We start from the raw sequence: 12,092 nt of genomic DNA, 5'->3' as shown, positions 1-12,092 counted from the left end.
GGGGCTGCCGTTAGGAGAGAAGGCAAGGACTTCTTGGTAAAGACACTGGAAGCTCTAACTGTGATCTGGCAAACACCGGCACCTCCTGGAGCCTTGGCTTTCTCAGCTGCGGAATGGGGACAATGGGCCCTGGCCTACTCTCTCTCACAAAACATTTTGATTTGTAGGGCTTTCAGAGCTGCCGGGAACCTAAGGGACTTGGCCTAACCCCAGCATTTAGGAGATGAGGAAAGAGCTTGTCAGAGGTGAAACAACTCAAAAGTACACAAAACAAGTTCCGCTGGAAAGAACCTGCCACGGCAGGTCCACGAAGCCTGCCCGGTGCTCCTGATTCCGTGCCCAGGAGGGCACCTCCAGGACCACCTGCTGCTCCTCACCGCCCCGAGGCCAGTGCACTTTGTAAACTGCTCCAGCCTGTAGAATAACGGGCTGAGTGCAGCCCCACCTCCTCCTCACTGAGCAGCCTCGGGCGAATCACTGCTTTGCCTCTAAAACGAATGCCCGACCGGATTATTACAAGAATCCCTACAGCAGGCGGAGTGCAGGCACTTGGAACACAGAAAGCCCTCGCCCGGCACGCCACAGCTTCCTTCAGGGCTGAACAACTTCCAGGACGCTGGGGGAAACTTAGGCTCCCGATTCTGACAGACTTGGGTTCGAATCCACAGGGACCTCTCGCCCGGGGCATCCGGGGGTTCCGTGCATCAGTTTCTCCATCTGCAAAATGGGCTCGAGGGCAGGGATAAGGTCGCCGGCGACCGCCAGGGACGCGGAGCTGACGAGGCCCGGCTGCGCCCGGGCGGACGGACACCCGCGGAGAGGCGGGACGGGGTCTAGGCGAAGGGTCCCGGGAGCTCTCGCGCGCCGTGAGGCGGGCGGAGGCGGGCCCGCGCCCGCCGCCCCGCGGGAGGGGGAGGGGGAAGGGAGGGGCGGCGCACGTCGCGTCGCGCACCGCCCGCCGCCGTCTCCTCCAGCCGTCACTCGTGGAGACCGCACCGCCTTGGCGCGCACGACCCTTACATAAGCGTCCCCCACGGCGGCGCTGGCGCACGCCCACGGGCTCCGACCCGTCGCGAGGAGAGGAAGGTGCGCAGCGCCGCCGGCACTCACCTCCTCGCCTCCGCCGCAAGTCGTCGCCACCGTCTCTACCGCCGCTGCCTCCACTGACAGGGAACAGCTGCGGTCTCCGCGCAACCGAACTTGCTGCAGTCCTGGCCCCGCCTTACGGACTTCTTATTGGCTCAGACAGCCCAACCCCTCCTGTTATTGGGCAATGACGACCGTCACTCACCGCTCCCGGCTCAGGACTCCTCCCTACCTCCCGCCTACCCGTCACGTTTAAGCCTTGGCGCCCCACGTCGGCTCCGCCCCTCGCGTCGCCGGCGGGCCCCTGGATTGGTGAGGAGGCTGGGAGAGCCAGCCCCCGGCGCACCACCGCCTACTCCCTTGCCTTTAGAGCCCCACGTGGGCCGCGGCGCCGGGGCCTCCGCCCGCAATAGGCGGAAGTAACCGGGTTCCGGCACGCTGTGATTGGCTATCGGCGGGGGTGGGGACGTGCGATTCATTCACCCGAGTAGCACGTGTCTCCCAAAGCCGCAAGCAAAACAGATCGCACCGAGACCCGGAGATCCCGGCTGGACGCGGATGCAAGGAGCGGACCGGGAAGAGGGCGGAGGAAAAGCGTTTGCGGAGCGGGCGGGAGGAAGGAGATGGCAGTTGTACCACAAGAGTGATGGAGATTGTGTCGGTTAGCTGGGGTGGGGGTGAGGGGGCGATGAGCAGGAGTCCATCTCTGTGTGACCTTGGACAAGCAACCTCACCGCCCTGAGCCTCAGTTTCTTAACCTGCAAATCGAGGCCCCTGGGGACCTAGAAGGTCTAGAAGGCCTGATTAAACAGAAAGCTTCATAAACTAGGCTCTGTACCAGCCAAGGGGATATGGAAATGACCAAAACGAAGCAAAATCTCTGCTTTATAGTGAGAGAAAAGACAGACGATAAACAAAATATAGGGTACATCGTGTGGTACTCAGGACATGGAGGAAAAATAACCTCCCTCCAGACAGTAGGGAGGATCAAGGACTATGAGAACATCTTGTTAACTAGAAATTGCTTATTGAGCATGGAGAAATATTTACAACTCCATGCTCTGTTGTGTCTGTTAATGTTTGTCTCTCCCAACTTTCTTGTCCTTCCTTCCACCTATTGGCTGAACTTCAACATAGGTCAATCCAACACAGTTATTTTAGTAGCAGAAAAAGGATTAAAATCCTAATTCTCCAGATCCACATATTCATTCAATTAACAATTCATTTGACTGTGGGATGCCTGGGTGGCTCAGTGATTGAGCATCTGCCTTCAGCTCAGGTCCTGATCCTGGGGTCCTCCAATGGGATTGAGTCCTGCACCGGTTTCCCACAGGGAGCCTGCTTCTCCCTCTGCCTATGTCTCTGCCTCTGTGTGTGTGTGTCTCTCATGAATAAATAAATATAATGTTTTTAAAAATTCATGTGATTGTGCACCTACTATGATCCTTGTGCTATGCCAGGACACTACTGTGAAGACATAGCCCCTGGCATCACATCATAGAGCTCATATTCTATTAGATGTCCAAGTCCTATGACTCTTTCTACCTCAGAACTTTATGCCAGAAAGCATTAAAGCTGTGTGATCTTGGGCAGAGCCCCTCCCTCTCTGGATTGAATTTCTTCTTAAAAGCGGTTGGGCTTGATGGACATTGAGTCCCTTTTACATGGTTGTCCCTGTTACTATTCTTCTAGCATGCTTACCTTGTGATTTCGACATTTCCTGCCTGTATCTTATCTCCCCTACTGTGTACATGTAAGATGCAGACCCTGGTGTCCCTCAGGAAAGACAAGGGTCCTTCTCTACAGCTGGCCATGCTATAGATGCTGCGACATGTCAGCTCAGTCCTGGCTGGTCCCTGTGAACCTGTGGGTCTGGAGCAAAGGTTGGGTGACTCCAGCCAGGTTCAGGTAGTCCCCCATATCAACACCACCAGGTAAAGGTCTGAATGAAGAAACTAATTGAGAACTAGAAAATGGACTGCTGTGAACCAAAAAAGTATGGATTTTGGACAGTTAGCTCAGACACATAAATTATCTAGTTCAAATGAGATTAGGAAACAAGATACTTCTCCATCTGGCCTCTGTCCTACCCTCAGGCTGATTTCCCCAGAAAGACAAAGTTAGAAGGTGTATTGCATCCCAGATAGAGAAAACTGCCCAGACAAAAACCTTGGGTGGAGAGCCACAGTGGCTAGAGAAAGCATCTCTCTGTTTGGGCTTCCATACCTCTAGTGATAGAATCTCCTTGGGACAGGGTGCTGGCTAGTGGGAAACAGATTCCTGAGCCCCACTCCATGGTTCTTATGCATATTGATCACCAATATGACCAGCAGAATACCACCTGGGTCTATTTTTGTTGGATGAAATCCCTGCATTGAATTGCTAGTTTAAGAAGCTCTCCAAATGGTTCTAATGTGGGTCAGTGTTGAGAACCACTAATAGACCAAGAGAAGTTACTCTCTTGATTTCCTGATAATAAGACCCTCCCTGGGGCTCTTTAAAAGCAAAACTGATGGGGCACCTCGGTGGCTCAGTTGGTTAAGCAACCAACTCTTGATTTCGGCTCAGGTCACTATCTCAGGGTCATGCTTGTCCCTCCCATGCACCCCCCACCCCACCCCACCCCGCCCACAACATACATGCACGTGTGCGTGCATGTGTGCGTGCGCGCGCAGGCGCGCAAGTGCACTCTGTGTCTCTCTCTCTCTCAAGTGAATAAACAAAGTCTTTAAAAAACAAAACCAAAACAGATGGCTGACTCCCTGGTCCCTGATTCGTAAGGGTTCAGTAAGTCTGGTGGCCAGGCACAAGAATCTTTTTCTCTATCAAAAGCCCCCAACTGAAAAAAAAAAAAAAAAAAAAAAAAGCCTCCAACTGATTCTTTTTTTCTGTTTTAAGATTTATTTGTCCAGAGAGAACAAACAGGGGGAGGGGCAGAGGGAAGGAGATAAGCAGACACCCCACTGAGCACGGAGCCTAACATGGGACTCCATCCTAGGACCCTGAGATAAGGACCTGAGCCAAAGTCAGACACTTAATCTACTGAGCCACCCAGGTGCCTCTCAAGCTCAACTGATTCTTGAAGCTACAGAGAGCTTGGGAAACTTCGCTGAGTTCCTAGGGGGCTATAGGGGAAGGTGATGTGAGAGAGATAGGCTGAGATCAGCCTGAGAATGCTAATGAGGAGTCTAGCTCTGGTGTTTAGGGCCCAGGCAGCATAGTTCTGGTAAGAGAGTGTGGTCTAGGGGTAGCTGCAGAGCAGCTTATGGGCTCCTGTTAAACTAGGATTATGTCTGCCTTATTGCTTCTTAGTATCAATCACTTTCTGGAAGTTTCTTGGTTTGTTTCTTGCTTCTATTCTCCCAACCCCTTCTCATATTTGAATGTTACCACTACAAGAGCTGAGTCTGGCACAAAATAGATGCTTAATAAGAGTCAGCAATTGAAGGAATGGGAGTCATCAGCCCACTTTTAGTGGTTAAAACCAAGGGAGGGAATAAGACAGCCCCTGAGGCTGAGTAGAGTCCACCAATAGAGAAGGCACCACATTTAAGAGGAAGGGAAGAGTTAAAAAGAGGGCAAGGGCTGGCAGGAAGAGCAAATTCTGAGGTGGGGGGGGGGGGGCATCTCCAGGGCCCCAGACTGGAAAGGAGGACTGAATGGCAAGAGACAATGAGTACATTCACTCTGCACCCATTTTGGCAACACGCAATAGAAAAAGGAGCTACTTGCCCCACCCTCAAGCTGCTCCTAGACCAGATGGGGAAATACACCTCAAAGCATATGATTTTAGAATAGTTTGTGCTGTGCTAGAGAAAATGGCCAGAGTACTATAGAAATCCAAAGAAGGTGTCACTGACCCCATGAGAGGGGTGTGGAAGGCTTCCTGGAGGGGGCAATACCTATCTATGCTAAGTCGATAGATAGATTAGATAGATAGATAGATAGATAGATAGATAGATAGGCAGGCAGATAGAGAAAAGTTGAGAACTTATTGGGTAAATTTATTGATAAAAAGAATCCTATACACAGCCTAAACAAAGACAGGGAGGCATGATAGGATCAAAGCATGGAAGGGGTCAGTGGGGACTCACTAACAAGTTCAGGAAGCATTGCCTGAGGGGAAGCTGTGGGGAAGTCCAAGAACAGTTAGAACTCAGGAAGCTTGAATAAGCAGAAGCACCCAGGTGGATGAGGACTCCCAGACAAAACCATGGACCCCTCAAACACTAACAGCCACCATGAACCCACCTCTCCGTGTTGATAGTTCAGAAAGCTGGCTTTGCCCTGAGGATCTCACAAGGACAAACCAGATATCCCAGATCCCCTGTCCAGGGAGACAAAGGAAAGTCATTTTTTTAAAAAATTAACCAAATTCTGGCAACTGGAACCTCAGATAGCTTGTCTGCTGGCAATACCTTAGGGTTAAATCCTTAATGATGGAAAAAGGAGGCAAGAAGAATGCACAAAATAGTCCTTTTCCACAGGTTAGATAGTGTGTCTTCTAAGCAGCATAGAGCCCCCAGTGCGTGTGTTGGGGGTAGAGGTGGTTCAAGAGTTTTCCTCCCTGCAGGTCCTCAGGGATCCAGGTTGCTCCACCATAAACACTATTAACTCATGCTGTACCTTGTGATAATGAGGAAAAGATGCTCCTCTGGCATCATCCTAGTGGTGAGATCCTTCTTAGGACAGCAGCAGAGTCATGCCAGCATGTGACTGAGCTGGCAAAGCATGGGTTGGATTGCAGTCCCAGCTTGCCAAGAGTGGTTTGTGGAAACTGAACATCTGTGTGAGGTTGCCCTGGACCCTTGCCATGGCCACCCAAATACAGTTTTGGAATTGGGGGAAACTAAAGCCCAACGCCTCACCATTGCAATCTCTAGGCTGTTAACCATGTATGTAGACCTCCTACTCCTAGGGACCCACCCTGTCTTTTTGGTCTCCTTTGACTCTGGCTAATCAGTCCACTGACCCTGTGAAGCCCATGCCATCATGGGATCTCTAACAAGACAGTCAGACCTTCTACCCGCCAAGGTGGGCCTTGGTCTAGCAAATTCCAGCCCCAGCACTTCAGGCCCGAAGTAAGACTGTTGCTCACAAGGCAGAGAAGGATCAGATCCCACTCTGAGCCACAGCTCCTCTGATTCTGCTGCTGAGGCTCAGAGAAAGGAATTGAGTTCTCTCTGGATTACATAGCTAGTCAGGGGCAGGGGCAGGGCCAGGACCAGACCTCCAGTCTCTTGATCCCCAACCTGTAGTCTTTTTGCTCCAATGGCTGCCTTGGGGGGAAAAGAGAAGGCAAGAATGTGCAGAATTCAGATTTCAAAGGAAGGAATTTGGTTTGCAATCTAAGTCCTATAATCACAGACCTCAAAGGCAAAAGGGCCTTGAGCAATTATGTTTCCAAGATTTCCCCTAAGAAATAGATCACCTAGGGCATGATTGTATAGACAACTTCTCAAGCCCCTGTGGGAACCTGTTCATGCAGGGGGCTTGAGACGGGGACTAGCAACTGTTTTTTTTTTTTTTTTTTTTTTTTTAACAAGGGAAGTTTGAGATGCTCCAGCTGGACCCACTCATTTTACAGATGAGGAAATAGGTTCACACAATAGGAGAAGGGACAGGCTCACCATCAATTGTCATCAGGGCCTGCATATTTGAAAAACTGAGAGAGGGACGCCTGGGTGGCTCAGCAGTTGAGCGTCTGCCTTTGGTTCAGGACATGATCCTGGAGTCCCCCTATGGAGTCCCGCATCGGGCTTTCTGCATAGAGCCTGCTTCTCCCTCTGCCTGTGTCTCTACCTGTGTGTGTGTGTGTGTGTGTGTGAGAGAGATGAATAAATAAATAAATAAAATCTATTTAAAAAGAAAGAAAGAAAGAAAGAAAGAAAGAAAGAAAGAAAGAAAGAAAGAAAGAAAGAAAGAAAGAAAAAGAAAAACTGCGAGAGCACCTATATTATCAGCTCCGGGACCTTATACCAATTGATCCCAATTGCTTTGTTTTTTTTTTTTTTTTTTTTTTAAAGATTTTTATTTATTTATTCATAGAGACACAGCTAGAGAGAGAGGCAGAGGGAGAAGCAGGTACCATGCAGGGAGCCTGATGTGGGACTCGATTCCGGGTCTCCAGGATCATGCCCTGGGCTGCAGGTGGCACTAAACCACTGCGCCACCAGGGCTGCCCTGCTTTGTTTTTTTTAAAGATTTTATTTATTTATTCATGAGAGACACAGAGAGAGGCAGAGACATAGGCAGAGGGAGAAGCAAGCTCCTTGCAGGGAGCCTGATGCGAGACTTGATCCCAGGACCCTGGGATCATGCCCTGAGTCAAAGGCAGACACTCAACCACTGAGCCACTCAGGCGTCCCCATCCCAATTGTTTTGTATGTAATGTAGAAATAATCCTCCCCTGGTTTCTTGGGACCACATAAAGGAAGCCCTAAGTGCAATACCTGGCACAAAACGGGTGCTCAGAACATGGGAGCATTTTTTTTTTTTTAAGATTTTATTTGTTTATTCATGAAAGACACAGAGAGAGGCAGAGACATAGGCAGAGGGAGAAGCAGGCTCCTTGCAGGGAGCCCAAAGCGGGACTCGATATGGGGACTCCAGGATCATGCCCTGAGCCGAAGGGAGGCACTCAACCACTGAGCCACCCAGGTGATCCATGGGAGCTTTTATAATCAATATTATAATAATTTTTCATTCCCTTTGTTTGATTTCTCCAAGCGATAATGCGGCCAAAGTCGGGCATTGAACCTGATAGCCTGCATTCTGGCTTCTTGGAGGGAAATGAAAACCAAAGCAGTGAACACATCTGGTACTATTATTCCAAAGTAAAAAAAACTAGTTCCCCAAAATGTACTGTATAATAACTGCTGCTCAAGCAAAGAGATTTTCCCTATCCCCAAACCAGATGTGGTCTCCCATTCTCTTTCCTGCACTCTCAGCACTTGGCGTCTGTTTTAAGGTGCCTTCCTTTATGTATATGAGAATCCCTCCTTTTCCCGGGACAGTGATTCTACCCTGTTCTCCTTGGCCTTACTCTAGGCATCATCAAAAAAAGTCTTGCCTGCAGTGTGTAGATGTGGATTAATTTCATTGGCTCACTAATAAAAAGGAGTATCTGGATGGCCTGCCTCCATTCGCAGCCTTCCCGTATCTCTAAGTCCCGGAACCCACTTCAGGAAAGAGATACCAAGTGTTTCATTAATTTCACGGCACATTATTTTCCCCCATTTTAACCTCTCTGAAATGGACTGCATTTTCCAATGAATGAGCAGTGAGTATTCTTTCTTTTTTTCTTTTTTCTTTTTTTTTTTTAAGATTTTATTTATTTATTTATTTGAGAGAGAGAGAGAGAGAGCACAAGGCAGGGTGGGGGGAAAGATCATGACCTGAGCCTTAGGCAGACACTTAACCCACTAAGCTACCCAGACACCTTGCGTATTCTTTCTTAATGGTGTATGAATTAATGCTACCTTTCCATCAACACCACCTTAGGTTTGATTAAATAAGGTATTTTCCCCCACTTTGTAGCTGAGAAATTATAGGCACACGAGGTTAAGCCACTTACTCAAAGTACAGAGCTAGCACACAGAAGTGCCAGGCTCCAAACTCAGGCAGTGCGAAGGCTTAAAATACAGATCTGGGGCCCTTAGGTGGCTCAGTTGGTTCAGCATCTGTCTCTTCATTTCAGCTCAGATTGTGATCTCAGGGTCTTGGGATCCAGCCCTTAGTCTGGCTCCATGCTCCGCAGGGAGTCTAAATTTGGGGGATTTCTCTCCCTCTCCCTTTGCCCCTCCCCCTGCTCGTGCTGGTTTGTGAGTGCACATGCTCTCTCTCTGTCTCTCTCTCAAATAAATAAATATTTTTTTTAATAATAAATAATGAATTTTTTAAAATAATAAAATTCAGGTGGGTAAGCACCTCCATGATGACCCCCAGTGATCCCACCCTCCTGGTGTTCAAACACTGTGAGGATTCTTCCCTGGAGGGCGGACTGGACCTGGTGACTCACTTAGGAGGGACAGAACACTGGCAAAAGTGATGGGAGGTCGCTTCTGAGACTGAGCTCCCCAAAGACTCTGGCTTCTGCCTGCCTACCATCTTTGCCCTCTCATTTGCCGGCTCCAATTGAAGCCAGCCACCATGATGTGAGCTGCCTCTTGGATGAGACCCACATGGCAACAGCCAAAAATCAACAAGGAAACTGAAGCCCTTAGACCCTCAGGCCCTCCATCTACAAGGAACTGAGTCCTGCTAACAACCCAGAGTGACCTTAGAAGTAGATTCCCCCCAGCTGACCCTTGAGATGGCTGCAGGTTCCTGATTGGTCCAGGCCTGGATTCCTGCCCCTTGGAAACCAGGAGGTGGTACATGAATGTTGCTTTTAGTCACTAAGTTTGGGGGTAATTTTTTAAGACAACAATAGACAATTAATAGTCTCCAATATTTAGGACAAAATATTTACTGCATTGTGTCCTGAGAACACAGAGATGAAAAGCCTTCAAGGGACACCCAGTATCAGGGAGAAAGGCATATGTATGTGGTTGCTGCTACTGTGTTTATTGAGTGGGCTGGGGAGGAGCTGCCTCCCTAACCCTTGCAGGGGGGAGAGGCAGGCTTCCAGAGGAGGTATCACTGAGCACAGCAGTGTCTGGAAAGGCAAGAGCTTCCCAGGGAAGGAAGGAGGGCATACATCTGCTTCTTGCCCTCCATGGATTTGGGAAATGGTAGGATTACACACTTGGCAGGAGGGTATTGGGCAGCTCTATGCTTGACAAAGCGTGAGTGATTCACTCCAGCACGTCCCAGAAGTCTGAGTCAGCAAATTGTTCCTGGCACAGGCTTCGGCAAGAGCAGGGGTTTGAGTCCACTCAAACTGGGTGAGGGTGGTGAAGGTTATAGAATGGCTTTGTTGCCTTTCAGCCAGAACCAGGGCTGCCCTGTGGGTCAGACATTAGAGGTGTGGTCAGGCTGGGAGTAAAGAGGCTTGTGTGCAGGTCACAGTCCAACTTTGGGACAGACTGGGGCAGGAGATCAGGCCCTCCTTCTCCTTTCTCTTCTTTGCTCTGGCCCTGCCTTAGTTCCTCTGGCTGGGAGATGAGCCCGGAGGGTATCACAAGACCCTTTGCCCAGGGCAGGCCTAGCAACCCTGAGAGAGGAAACAGAGCAAGGCCAGGCCTGGGGAGAGGTCTGGGACGAGCCAATAGTTGCAGGCAGCGCTTCCCTGACTCCAGACAGGGCGATTTGTGCAACAGCCCAAAAATAAAGGAAGACTCCTGGCTCTGGGTCCTATGTCAACCACCAATACCGGAGCAGGGCAGTAGAGTGGTTGAAGCACGGGATCTAAGGCCAGGCTGACTGAAGAGCGAGTCCCAGGTTTGCCTCTTACTGAATGTGTTCTCGGGTCAGGTGCTTCATCTCTCAGCTTCTGTTTCTTGATCCTTGAAATGGGAATAACAATGTTCACCTCAGGACTATCATGAGTTGAAATGCAGTGCTGGGGGGCAGCAGGGGCAGGGGTTAGCCCCAGAATGAGGAAAAATACCCATAAAATAGTAGTTAAAAAAGAATGGCCAGATGTGTGAGGTCCCTTTCAGTCCTCAAATTATATGATTCTGGGTACCTGTTGGTCCAGCCCAAGTGCCTCTCTCTTTCTTTTGTCTTGGGAGAAAGAGCTGCTGCTGGTAGTCTGGCTTTTACACATTCATGATTTCATTGGGTTTTCACAGCACCCCATTTTGGAGCTGACAAGATGGAGCAGGAAGGGGAAGGGATTCATCTAGGCTAATGAATAATTTCCGGTTGCAGTCAAATAGCTAGAAACATAACATTTACCATTTAGCCATTTTATGTATAATTAGGTAGGGTTACATATATTCACAGTGTTGTTCAAACAGTCTCCAGGATTTTTTTCTTTTCTTTTCTTTTTAAAGGTATTCTTTATTTATTCATGAGAGACACACAGAGAGAGGCAGAGACACAGGCAGAGGGAGAAGCTGGCTCCCTCTGAGGAGCCTGATGCAGAATCTGATCCCAGAACCCTGGGATCAGGCCCTGAGCCAAAGGCAGACACTCGACCACTGAGCCACCCAGGTGCCCCCAGGACTTTATCATCTTGCGGGACTGAAGCTCTATAGCCATTGTACTGGCCATTCCCCACCCCTGCCCCTGGCAATCACGGGGCTACTTTCTGTTTCTGTGATTTTGACTCTTCTATGTTGGAGCTGTCCTGTTTCTTTCTTTTTTAATTTTTTTTCTTTTTAAATTTAATTTAAAATTTTTAATAAAACTTTTTATTTTTTTAGGACATACAGTTGGCAGGATCTGTTCATGCAACTTGGCCAGCAGCTGGGGCATTTCCACCCTTGGTGTTGCTGGTGTAAATGACTTGAGTCTGTGCTTTGAAGCCAGTTTAATAAGTCCTTTGCTGAGATCCTGGGGAGGGGGCTTCCCTGGCCAGGGGACCTTGAATCTTCTCTCAGAGACAACAGCTGGGGTTCTATGCTTGTAGTTGAGAACTTCACAGTTTGTCCTATGTCACTCTGTCACACATTGAGCATGCCCCCAACCATGCCTTTGGGCCCCTTCTTTTGGGCCTTGCCCCTAGATTTGCTCACCAGGTCTTTGTCTTTCTTGGCTGACTTTCAGGCATCTCTCTTCTTGTCATCCTTGGGAGGCATTGTGAAGCTCAGAGATTGGTGGCCACCCTGGCAGCCTCGCTAAGATGTCGGACAAAAAAAAGAAAAAAAAAAAAAAAAAGAGCTATCCTGTTTCTTAAAGGCACATCTCTGTTTTGCTGTTGAGCCATCTGTTCTCAGCATCAATAGAATAAATTTGGACAGCCAGGGCTGCAGGAGTTCAGGGGGGGCCAAGCACTTCAGGGGTGGAGAGATCAGAGAAGGCTGCAGAGAAGAGGAGGAGAAGGAGGAGGAGGAGGAGGGGAGGAGCAAGAGGAAGAGCCCTGTACCCCTTGCCCTAGAAGGCAAAGAGAGGCAGTG

General features: G+C 49.3%; 1 protein-coding gene across 1 annotated transcript in view; it reads right to left on the bottom strand.

Annotated features, from left to right (window-relative positions):
* Nucleotides 1–1,222, bottom strand: part of PC (pyruvate carboxylase) — a 100,452-nt gene extending 99,230 nt beyond the window's left edge. The window contains exon 1 of the mRNA XM_038563786.1: nucleotides 1,111–1,222. The gene's annotated coding sequence lies outside the window, so the exon portion shown is untranslated. The remainder of the gene's footprint in view (nucleotides 1–1,110) is intronic.
* Nucleotides 1,223–12,092: the final 10,870 nt, after the last annotated feature.

The sequence above is a fragment of the Canis lupus genome, chromosome 18, assembly GCF_011100685.1.
Source record: "Canis lupus familiaris isolate Mischka breed German Shepherd chromosome 18, alternate assembly UU_Cfam_GSD_1.0, whole genome shotgun sequence".
Classification (NCBI taxonomy): domain Eukaryota; kingdom Metazoa; phylum Chordata; class Mammalia; order Carnivora; family Canidae; genus Canis; species Canis lupus.
The sequence above is the reverse complement of the archived record's forward strand: the minus strand, read 5'-3'. Positions and strand labels throughout refer to the sequence as shown.